General features: G+C 47.0%; 4 long non-coding RNA genes across 5 annotated transcripts; 2 read left to right on the plus strand and 2 right to left on the minus strand.

Annotated features, from left to right (window-relative positions):
• Positions 1 to 6: 6 nt before the first annotated feature.
• On the plus strand, positions 7 to 2,096 carry LOC136194586 (uncharacterized). Of its 2 annotated transcripts, none has more exons than XR_010671678.1 (4): positions 7 to 88; positions 281 to 1,044; positions 1,092 to 1,147; positions 1,481 to 2,096. It is a non-coding gene; the product is annotated as an uncharacterized lncRNA (long non-coding RNA). The 2 variants fall into 2 exon arrangements; XR_010671679.1 differs by having other exon boundaries at positions 499 to 1,044.
• A 3,082-nt stretch (positions 2,097 to 5,178) lies between these two features.
• LOC136194585 (uncharacterized) lies at positions 5,179 to 6,649 on the plus strand. Its single transcript, XR_010671677.1, has 4 exons — positions 5,179 to 5,282; positions 5,340 to 5,562; positions 5,627 to 5,762; positions 5,810 to 6,649. It is a non-coding gene; the product is annotated as an uncharacterized lncRNA (long non-coding RNA).
• Positions 6,650 to 6,799: 150 nt separating this feature from the next.
• On the minus strand, positions 6,800 to 7,567 carry LOC136194589 (uncharacterized). The gene is made up of 5 exons (XR_010671682.1): positions 7,425 to 7,567; positions 7,292 to 7,373; positions 7,199 to 7,241; positions 6,957 to 7,145; positions 6,800 to 6,904 (listed from the first exon to the last, which is right to left on the minus strand). It is a non-coding gene; the product is annotated as an uncharacterized lncRNA (long non-coding RNA).
• A 535-nt stretch (positions 7,568 to 8,102) lies between these two features.
• LOC136194588 (uncharacterized) lies at positions 8,103 to 9,382 on the minus strand. Its single transcript, XR_010671681.1, has 5 exons — positions 9,274 to 9,382; positions 9,144 to 9,215; positions 9,019 to 9,085; positions 8,882 to 8,943; positions 8,103 to 8,819 (listed from the first exon to the last, which is right to left on the minus strand). It is a non-coding gene; the product is annotated as an uncharacterized lncRNA (long non-coding RNA).
• Between the last annotated feature and the right edge of the window lie 868 nt (positions 9,383 to 10,250).

Genomic DNA, 10,250 nt, shown 5'->3' on the forward strand with positions numbered 1-10,250 from the left:
CAATGTAGCGAGCCTTGATCCTTATACGCTTGTGATCAGATATTCCGCCGGGAACCTCTATTTCAACAGTAAGAACTGAAATCACGAGGTATGATTGGAATTTCGTGCCTCAATCGCGCTTTATGCACGATCTTCTCTTCGTTGAGGAGCGATCGGGCGGCGGGGCTTGCCTCGATCGATCGACGCGCTTAACGGGGCCCCTTTTTCCCTATCTCGCGCCTCCGAATTACCGAATTACGTCCGCGTTTGTTCTTTCGTAATGCGGTCTTGCTCATTCCAGTTTCGAAGCAATGACTTAGAGAAGAGTGATAGTATAAAGCAACACGACAATTCCAACCACGCATGCAATTAACAAAGAATCAGCAACAAAGTCGATTCGAATGACACCACGTGCACATGCATGCAACAAAAAAGAATCTTACCTCGGGCCATCATTAGTTCAAGATATTTCCGCAGACGCAAGTTGGAAGTACTGGGCCGTGAATACATTTTGCGTAGGTTCCACCACAGCAATCTTCGCAATGTGGCATTTGGGGAGCCTTCAGATGGCAGACTTCGTAGGTATCGTTACAGCACCCAAATCCAACTCCCGCGCAGCACGTGCAAATTCCCTGATATGAAGCGCATTCACGCGCGGTTGCTCCGCTGCAGCAGTGGGAACACGCGGGGAAAAAAGGGCCACTGAGGAATGGGGCACGTAATCGCTTGATCATTGCAGCACGCAATTCCTCCAGGAGCGCACGGACCGCTTTCGCTCCTAGGATCTTCAACGACTCGGATTTTGGCGCCGTAGCAAAGGGCAGCGAGCGAGACGAAGAGGATGAACTTGTACATGTTCGGATGGCGTAGTCGAGTTTGTCGTGGCGATGGAATGAGGAGAGGCGGAGCTCTTCGCGTCGCACGCCACGGCGGGATCCGGCCTCAACTAGAACTACCACGTGAAAGTCGACTATACTGTCAATTTTCACTCATTAGGTGCGAAAAAGGACGTCCTTCTGTATTCACAATTGCGCACAAAAGCCTCTAATTGACGCATTACGATAGGTGATGTCTAAAATGCCATATTACCTTATCGTTAATTGTAAATTTAGAGCGTTGTTGAACGATAGCAAAGATCCTTCCGCCAGACGAAGAGAGAAAATACCAGGTTTGCATCAATCGCATCCCATTGGGCCCTCATTGGTGTAGGGCGTGCACTTAGGAGGTTTGCTCTCTGTTTCGTGCATAACGAGTGGATTCCGCGCATGTTGCCATTGTTCTTTCTCTGAGTCATAGATGCAACGTTTAGGGTTAGGGAGGAGGCTCACGAAAAACGGCAATAAGCTTAACGGCAAAGCGGTGTCCTTTTCTCAGATTTCCACTATGATTAGCAAATGTTAACGCGGGTGCTTATAGTCTTTCCCCCATCTCCGTTCAAACAATTCGTATAGTGTCATGTCTACAGATATTACCTTATTCTTATTCTAATTTGCGAATTTAGAGATTCGTTGAACGATCATTCTGCCAGATGAAGAAAGAAACCGCCCACCACCGCTCCAGCAAATTCTCGTCAAGAGGACACTCAGACTCAGACTGCTGTAGTGATGCCAATCACATCGCGCACGCAGCTAGGGACACCCCTAAATTCGACGTCTTAATTGTCGTCCGCCGGAGGTCGAAACAAAGACGGAAACGGTCGGATGAGATCGTACAAGGCAGGAGAGACAAGTGCTAAGACCATCTTCTCATCAAAGACAGTGCTCTCTCTAAAATCAAAGGAGAAGAGCATCGAGGTGAAACCTCCACCGGCAGTGAGCCAGTGGAAATTACGCTGCGACAGAACCGAGAGCGGCGTCTCTTTCATGTCTGAATATGTCTCCTTATTCCCTCGCTGTGGCGGGACTTCGTCTTCGCCGATTGAATGAAAGGGCAACCCGTTATCCTTTTTTTCCTTTCTCCGTCGTGCGTGAAGCATTGCATCTGAACGGAAGCCCTAATCTCCGCTGGATGTAGATTTAGGCCCGTCGTCTCGTTCTAGCCTCTGCGAGGTTCTCACATTCTCTATACACTATCCACTATTATGGGTTAGGCTCGAGTGTTTTGCACTCTAATTCAGTTGAAAGTCGAATCTTTGCGTATCCCATTCGCATTTTCCAATTCCATTGGTTGTCGCATTGTCTTCTCGACGAACGTAGCGTGACCGTCTTTTCCCACAACCACGACCGTCGTCGTCCTTTTCCGGGGCAAATACCGTGAATACCTTCGATTTCTGAGCGGAAGTATGCACTAACCTCGTGCCGACAGCTGACGTTGGATCGTTCTTTCTCAGTAGTAAACCATCGATAAAGATAGAGCTGCATTGCCGTCGTAGATTTAGGGGATAGTATGATGGAAGTATCGTCAGCGGATCGTCAGGATAGTGCCTTTGCGGAGGAGCTATTAGGTGACTGTATCTCTTGAAATATAGTCCTTACTGGGTTCGGTCGCTTGCCAAGTCGAGTAGCGCATTGATGAGCTTTTCTCTAGATAAATTGCTTTGCAAAATATTCTCGAAGGCGATTCGTCCCTGAGAGAGTTTTTTCGTCGGGCAGTTGAGCCATTCGTTGCACAGCCCGTACGTTTCACCTTGCAATTTGAAATCGGGCACATCTTTTTTGCGCCGTATATAGATGAAAGCATACCTGGTTTAAGCGTCTGAAGCTTCTCTTTACTTCGTAAGATGTAGCTGTTTGTACTATAGACCGCATTCGTCGATCTAGAAATTGGTGAAGGATATTAGTTTATGCATAACGTTTCTACAGCTGGCTCAAAATTACTTGATGTCGACGAGAAGAAGATTGAAACCGTCATAATCGTCCTCTTCGACGGCAACTTTCTTTGCGTACTCCATAGGAGACAATTCGTCATCTTTCAAGAAATCCACGACCAGGGCTCCTAGTGCACACGTTGGCGTTTGGCTGACTGAATATGGAGAAACTTCCTTACCTCTGCTCTTCGGCGGCGAACTGTTTGATTGACGCAGGTTCGTGACCGTTGCTAGACGCCCCGATTTGGTGATTCCCAGCCACGTTCCACCTTTCACGGCGTCCTTTCATGTAATTTTAGAGAAATTACTCTATACTGTGCGTGGCTCTGTCCTATAACTCTAAGCCAGTCGAGTATGGGAACGATAGAAGCGCGTATATAAGAACGTTTTGCGTCTCATCTGAGCGATCAACACCGCTGTCGCTCGAAAATAGACGCCTCTCGTAGTGCGTAGTACGAGAGGCGTCTATTTTCGAGCAACAGCGGTGTTGATGCAGCTGACGTCGATCGTCACAAGCAATTGTCGGCCTGTCATCTCGTCGCCGGTTTGTGACTAGCTCACGACGATACAAACTTACATCAGGTTGAGGCAGATCGACAAACGTGTAAATGTACAACAATTGAAGCTCCAGCTCTAGTACCTGCGAGAATGGATTGAGGTTGCCAGTAATGAGCCGGAATTGCTGCGCGGTTGAAGTATTCGTCTCGATTGGCCACGAGAACAAAACGAAACGGCTGGTCTTCGTTCGGACTGTCGAGCGACCAAAAAACTACACACATAGTGTAATTGACCCCTTGAAGCTGACTGACTGTCCCCCGTTGCGGAAGAGCGGCTTTTATTATAACATGTGACGTCAGGTATTTATTACACTTTCTTGGAATCATTCCAGGATATTCTCCGTCAGCTTTCAACCTCTTCCTTATTCAATCGATTATCGGCCAGACAAAATACATCTAATGGGAAAGGGATTGGTCTGCTTCCCTCAGACTACGTTAGAATTCATTCTGTACGGCACATTTAGGTCCAGTACTTCTACCGATTCGCTTTTCCTCTCGTTCTCATCCTGCCCGCCTGCGACGAACACTTCCGTTTGCGCAGAAGGGAACGGGTGGAAATTTTGGTATACGCACTTTCCGTAGCTTCGACCATAGTAATCTCCGCAATGTGGCACGTCTTCTGCATAAACGACGTCCTGGACAGGTCAAGATCGCGTGTACTCACCACTTCTAGATTACTGAAATCAAGTGAGAACCTCTAGGAGAGCGCGGGACACTAATTCTTCAACACATCAATACACAAAACACACACAAACAACATGCATAGCAAACCAAACTGCTCATTGTCACATTGACCGTTTTTTTTTACTTCTGAACTCCGCATCGACATATATGAGGATGGTATTGGGTGCACGTTTCGGCTGCATGCGGAACGCAGCAGGCGTGACAGTTCGGCAATTGAGGAACCGCCTCGCACTCCTTATACGAACCGCGACAACAATACGCATTCGTTTCGGCGCAGCATATGCAGAAGGGCGGCAGCGAGGCGCTGCACACGCCCGTGATGTTGCCGCTGCAGCAACTAGCGCACAGGGCGTAATCCCCGCAGTTCTGCGGGGCGCTTTTGCAGCAGACAATTCCCCCGCGCGTGCACTTGAAATCGTCGATGCTGTAGTAAAGCGGAGCGAGTAGCGAAACGAAGAACATCAGTCTGGCGAGCATGTTGACGAAGACGCGAGAAGAAGCTGCCCGTATGAGTTGTAGTGAGGAGAAAGGATGTATCACCCATAGGTGCCCTAGTTCCTCTTCAATAACGAACGACACACAACGAACACACCAATGCAACAAATGTCTTTTGCATGCATAAACTAGAACGGCGTTCTCTCTAAGTTTCCGCGCCGCAACGGCATATGAAGGGGCGACGTTTCGTGCATATTGCGATGGGCGATGGCACGCAGCAATCGCGACAGTTAGGAAATTCGGGAAGCTCCTCGCACTCCTTGTACGAACCGCGACAGCAGAACGTGTCACTTTCCGCGCAGCATGTGCAAATCGACGGTTCCGTGTAGCTGCAGATTCCGGTAATATTGTTACTACAGCAACCGGCGCACGAAGGATAATTCCCGCAGTTTGTTGAACTGTTTCTGCAGCACGCCGTTCCCCCAGGCGTACAGGTCGTCAAGTCAATGTTGACGCTATTGTAGAGGGCCAATAGCGAAAGGACGACTATAAGCCTGTACATGTTTAAGATTGAGAAGAGCATGCAAGGCAGCATCCCGTAGGTGTAGCAGCACTCGCACTTGATTAGAGATTCTGCAACACGCAAACGCTCCGCGCTTACTTCCACACATAACCCCGCCCAAGCTACGGGAATTCGTGCAGTCGTGTTCGACGGCAGGAGAACAAGCTAAAACGCCTCTCTCGAAGACCAGACTAGCTTCTTTCGCTCATTTTTAAGCTGCCCAAAGTCGCACAGGAGCCGCGGAGAGGCTCCTGTTGAGGTACAGTAGGAAAAAAACTTTGTTCGTGTGCCTCGAGTTCACGAGGACGTTCTATAGTTATCTCTGACCCTCCGATCGTTCTACTAGGGATACTAGTATCCCTGGTTCTACAGCTGTTGTCAGCAATGGGCATTTCAGCTTAGATAATAAAGGAGGGCCTCTTTTGAGGAAACCGAGCTCGTTTCAGTGAGAAGCGACGTCCGACGAGCAACGAATTCGTGCAGAAAAACAAGCCACGTTGAAGCGATCGATGTTCTCCATTCGCTAAGCCGACCACAAGGTAAAGACGCGATCATTTCCCATTGATTTTTTTGATTTTTATTGATCGCGTGTCGTGACTGTAGTCAGAACTCCATCGCCTTCTCAAACACACGCGTCTCCAAAGCGAAACTAAATGGAAATCTTCTTCAACCGCCAAGCCTTGAAGGCAATTTTTTTGCATTTACTGGGTTCAAGTATATAGGCAACATCCAAATCAAGGTACAAATAATTTTATCGTGATACCCAATTAAAGGAGTCGTCTCTAGGTCTGAGTCTCGCGCATCTTTGACTTCAACTCGTACCACGCTGAGTTTGAAAAGAGTAGCGAGTCAAACCAGACTCCTGGTCAAACGAAGACACAAGCTACAGAGTTCCTTCAGGATTTCAAGGTATTTTATTATTGATTCTCGGCCAATTGTTTTGCCGTGTAGTAATTCTCCCAATCCGACGAGGCAGACGCAGCCATCCCTCTGGGCCGAGAGCGAAAAGAGGCCGCACCTCCGCCGGGGCGATGGAGCGGCCCTACTCTTGGTGGTACGAGTGATAACTACCATCCCCCACTTGGGCAAGACGCTGTGGGCAAAATCGCGGTCCTCCCGGGTCTTGGGTTAATGACTCCCCCAGTGCCCCGGTGGCGAGGGTACCCCCTTTGGGCCTTAAAGGGGTATACTGGAGGCCTGAACCGGCGGGATGAATGGGTGATCCCACCTCCTTGGGAGCTGGAGGTTAACTCGTCTAATGTGCTCTCCTCCTTGCGGCTTGGGTGAAAGTCGCCCTGGATGACATGGGAGTATGTCACACCTCTTGGACCTGAGGGGAAGTTAGGTCCCTGCTCGCTCTCCTCAATGGGAGTGAGTTGAGAAGAGGACAAGGAGCGCCGAAGAAGACGCCGAGGATAACGGACAAGGAGCGCCGGGCCCGCCTCCTCCTCCCATTGGGAGGGGAGGTGGGCAAAGCTCGTCTTCCCCGTTTGGGGGAGGCGAGCAACGCAGGGAGAACAAAGCTTCCTCCCTGCGTGAAAAATGAAGGATGGACGTGTTTTTAATTTTTATACATACGGGACTTTATTGAATAAATTTTTTACATGGTATCTTCTACATTTACTTCTGACGCGTTTAACTGTGATGTAACGCGCGACGGCCACAGCACACTAGGGTGTGGGCAATGCCGCACAAACTCAGCCCACAACATGTAGCACACGTGAGCGGAGTTTTTTGCGCTGCTTGGCAAGCGCGCAAAAGCCGCGCGTGGAGTGCGTGTAATATGCGCCTACTAAAATATAAAATAGTAAAAGCGTTAGTCTCTCTTCGGTTCTTCTACTTGACATCTCAGCGACTCACAACCATAACAGCATTAGGATACTAGAAGGAAAACGGTTCATATAAGTAAAGAAAATTGGATCTGAAACTTCACCTCAGAGTATTCGATTAATGCGTTACTGTAGAGACACGGCGTAAATCAAAAGCGCGCGCGTGGGTACACAATCAAAAGCGTGCGTATGCGGAGACACTGCGCGTGTCTCGTGTCTGCAGATAAACATCGTGCACTACGCTAGTTCATGCACAACAAAAATTATTTGAGATATTTCTTCTTATTTTGGCACTGGGAGTGAGAAGAGTTTTAATTTTAATACGTGAATCTAAGTGACAACCCACCTTCCTTGACTTGCTCTTGGAGATGTCAATTGCTTTCAAATTTCTGAAGAAAAGATAGAAAGTCAGTTTATTTGAGACAATGCGTCTCGCTACTTCATCGCAACAGCTTCAAATCAGCTAAAGACGTCGACAAATCGCAAAAACAAGCTGCCTGATATATGGCCATCCCCACCGGCTACGAAAGAGCAGTGAAAAAAATGATAGTGTAATGCAGTGTAATGCACACCTCATATTAATTGCTTGAGAATGAACGTCTGATCACTGTAAAACTTTTTTCAAAATGCTACAAGATAGAAAACCAAAATAGAACAATTTATAATAAAATCTATACTACACCTAAATGACGGATTAGATAGATATAGATATAGAACAACACCTAAATTACCTCCAAATCCATTGACCTAAAATCCTTAACTAATAAACCTATACTACACCTAAATGACGGATTACTAAATATTTTGACGTGGAAAAACCTAAATTACCTCCAAATCCATTGACCTAAAATCCGAAACTAATAAACCTATACTACACCTAAATGACAGATTACTAAATTTGAGGTGAGAAAGCACCTACTACCTCCAAATCCATTGACCTAAAAACCTACTAATAAAATCTATACTACACCTAAATGACGGATTAGATACACGTTTTAGAATGACACCTAAATTACCTCAAAATCCTTTGACCTAAATCCTAAACTAATAAGCCTATACTACACCTAAAAGACGCATAACTAAATATTTGACGCGGAAAAACCTAAATTACCTCCAAATCCATTGACCTAAAATCCTAAACTAATAAACCTATATTACACCTAAATGACGGGTTACTAAATTTGAAAAAGCACCTAAATTACCTCCAATTCCATTGACCTAAAAACCTACTAATAAATCTATACCACACCTAAATGACAAATTTCTAAATGACGTATTAGCAAAATCTGTTATAGAATAACACCTAAATTACCTCCGAATCCATTGACCTAGATAATTAAGCCTATATTCTAATCAACCTAAATTACCTCAAAAATCCATTGAAATGGTCTAACCGGGGTGGCGGCTGCCAGCTAAGCACGTTGGGGAAGGGAGCTACAAGCCTAACTATTTTTTTCGGATATCCATCCTACCCTACTGGCAGCCACCCTAAACCCTAATGCAACGCATTGCGGTATCGTAGTTGCAGCGTAAGCACGAATGCAGAAATTGATGGACACTACAGTACAGCTTTTTGTTGTCCCCACTATGCTCCCTGCCGCGTACATAAGAGGACCCCATTAGCAATTTAGAGATATTTTTTATTTAACAAAGAGGAGAGCGTCATGCCGTCGTTCCATTGCTCCACGCTCACGAGCCCCCACCCGCCCCTTAATCGTTTAGATTCAGTCGAAAATCAAGTCTATGACTCGGGAGCCGAAGCAATGGCCCAACACATGCAATCCACCAGATATGCACGCGACAGAGGAGCACCCAACCCCCTACGTGCACGTCCTACACCCGCCGTGGAGGACCCAAAGGAATGCGGTGCAAACCTGTGACTTCTCTTCATCTGGCGGGAGATCTTTGCTATCTCCTCCCCCTCCCAACTTTATCACATGATAACTTCCGGTCACATCGAGTTGGCCCTATAATGAGAAACGCGATACGAGTGACATTGACAGATGACAAAATCGTAGGCGTCGCTTACGTTTTTCGCAGCCGAAGCGACGACTGCCGTATCGATCCGCTTCGAGGAGCATCGTCGCTTTTCTAAAGAAGACAAAAAACGAGAGTAGACTATAATAAGGCGTCGTGGCACCAAAGGGGGGGAAGGCGTGCACTTACAGGCGATCGAAGGCGCCGTTCTATAGCTCCTGATGAAAACGCACCATTGCACATAATACTGCGCGATCTAGAATATTCCATCATAGAGTTCGTTTTGTTGGCGGAAGAAGAGCGGGAACTCTCACCGATGCGATGGCCACGTGGCGTTGTCTTCGCGCCGATCAAGGCGCAATCCTTCGCGAAGGATTGCGGGTATCCTGTGAAAACAGGCAGGATCACATTCTTTGTAGAAAATGGCGTTTTTCTGGCTTTTACCGCTGCCTTCGGAGTCCCCGCCTTCGTTTTTCGGCCCGCCGCGAGGCGGTGCGCTTTCTCGGCCGCCTCGGACGCAAAGACGAACGTGACGTGGCCGCCTGCGGTTGGAGTGGCGAGTGTGAGTCTACTCTAAACGAAGTTCGGGCCGAGAATGACTCTGAATGAGCCAAAATTCTTGTCGACGCGTGCGTTGTAACGTGCGTTGTCGTATCACGTGAGTCACGCTCTTCTGTACTTTCGCAGCTTCGAAAACGATGCTATCTCGCGAAAAAAGTCGTGCATTGTTCAGAATTGTCAACTTGGGACGAATCTGCAGAAGTGAATGACGAACCAGTATTTATTGATATAGGAATTTGGATCGTTAGAAATTTACAATATTTTTCAGGCCAATATCTCAGCTTTGCCTGAGAGTACGTAGCGGTACTGTACTCTCACTCGTGTAAATGATCACGTGGTGTATAGTACATACAAAGTACCTGTCCTATATTTTAATATTGCATATGACAGTAAGGGTTGACGTGTTTAGCAAAATAGCATATAATTTGACGTTTGCTTTAAAGCAGGCCAACTCCTTTCGCTTCCTGATGTCTGGAAAATGGTAATGTCATCATATCAGCAAGGAAATCTATGGGCATTTATAACCCAAACTGTATTTAGTAGAGAATATTTTACTGTGATAGATGATGATGATGGTCGCATCTGCACGTGGTTTAGACCGTTGCGTTGTGAATATATCTATGAAAAGTACTGTATGGTCTTTTGCTCTATCTGCTAAGAAAATGCCTTAGGTCATTCATGTGCAAATAATTTATCTCCCTTTCGGCTAGTACAGCGCATTCGCCAAGAAAAGGTTAGGGTTAGGGGGGTCAGGGGCATGGTTAGTGTCGGGGCGACAGCTAGAGGTTGAGGTAAAGAAAAACGTCGACATCTAAGATTAGAAGAGGAACAGGCGTTGGAAACGCTTTACTCCGCAGCCC

This window comes from Oscarella lobularis, chromosome 13, assembly GCF_947507565.1.
Source record: "Oscarella lobularis chromosome 13, ooOscLobu1.1, whole genome shotgun sequence".
NCBI classification, from domain to species: domain Eukaryota; kingdom Metazoa; phylum Porifera; class Homoscleromorpha; order Homosclerophorida; family Oscarellidae; genus Oscarella; species Oscarella lobularis.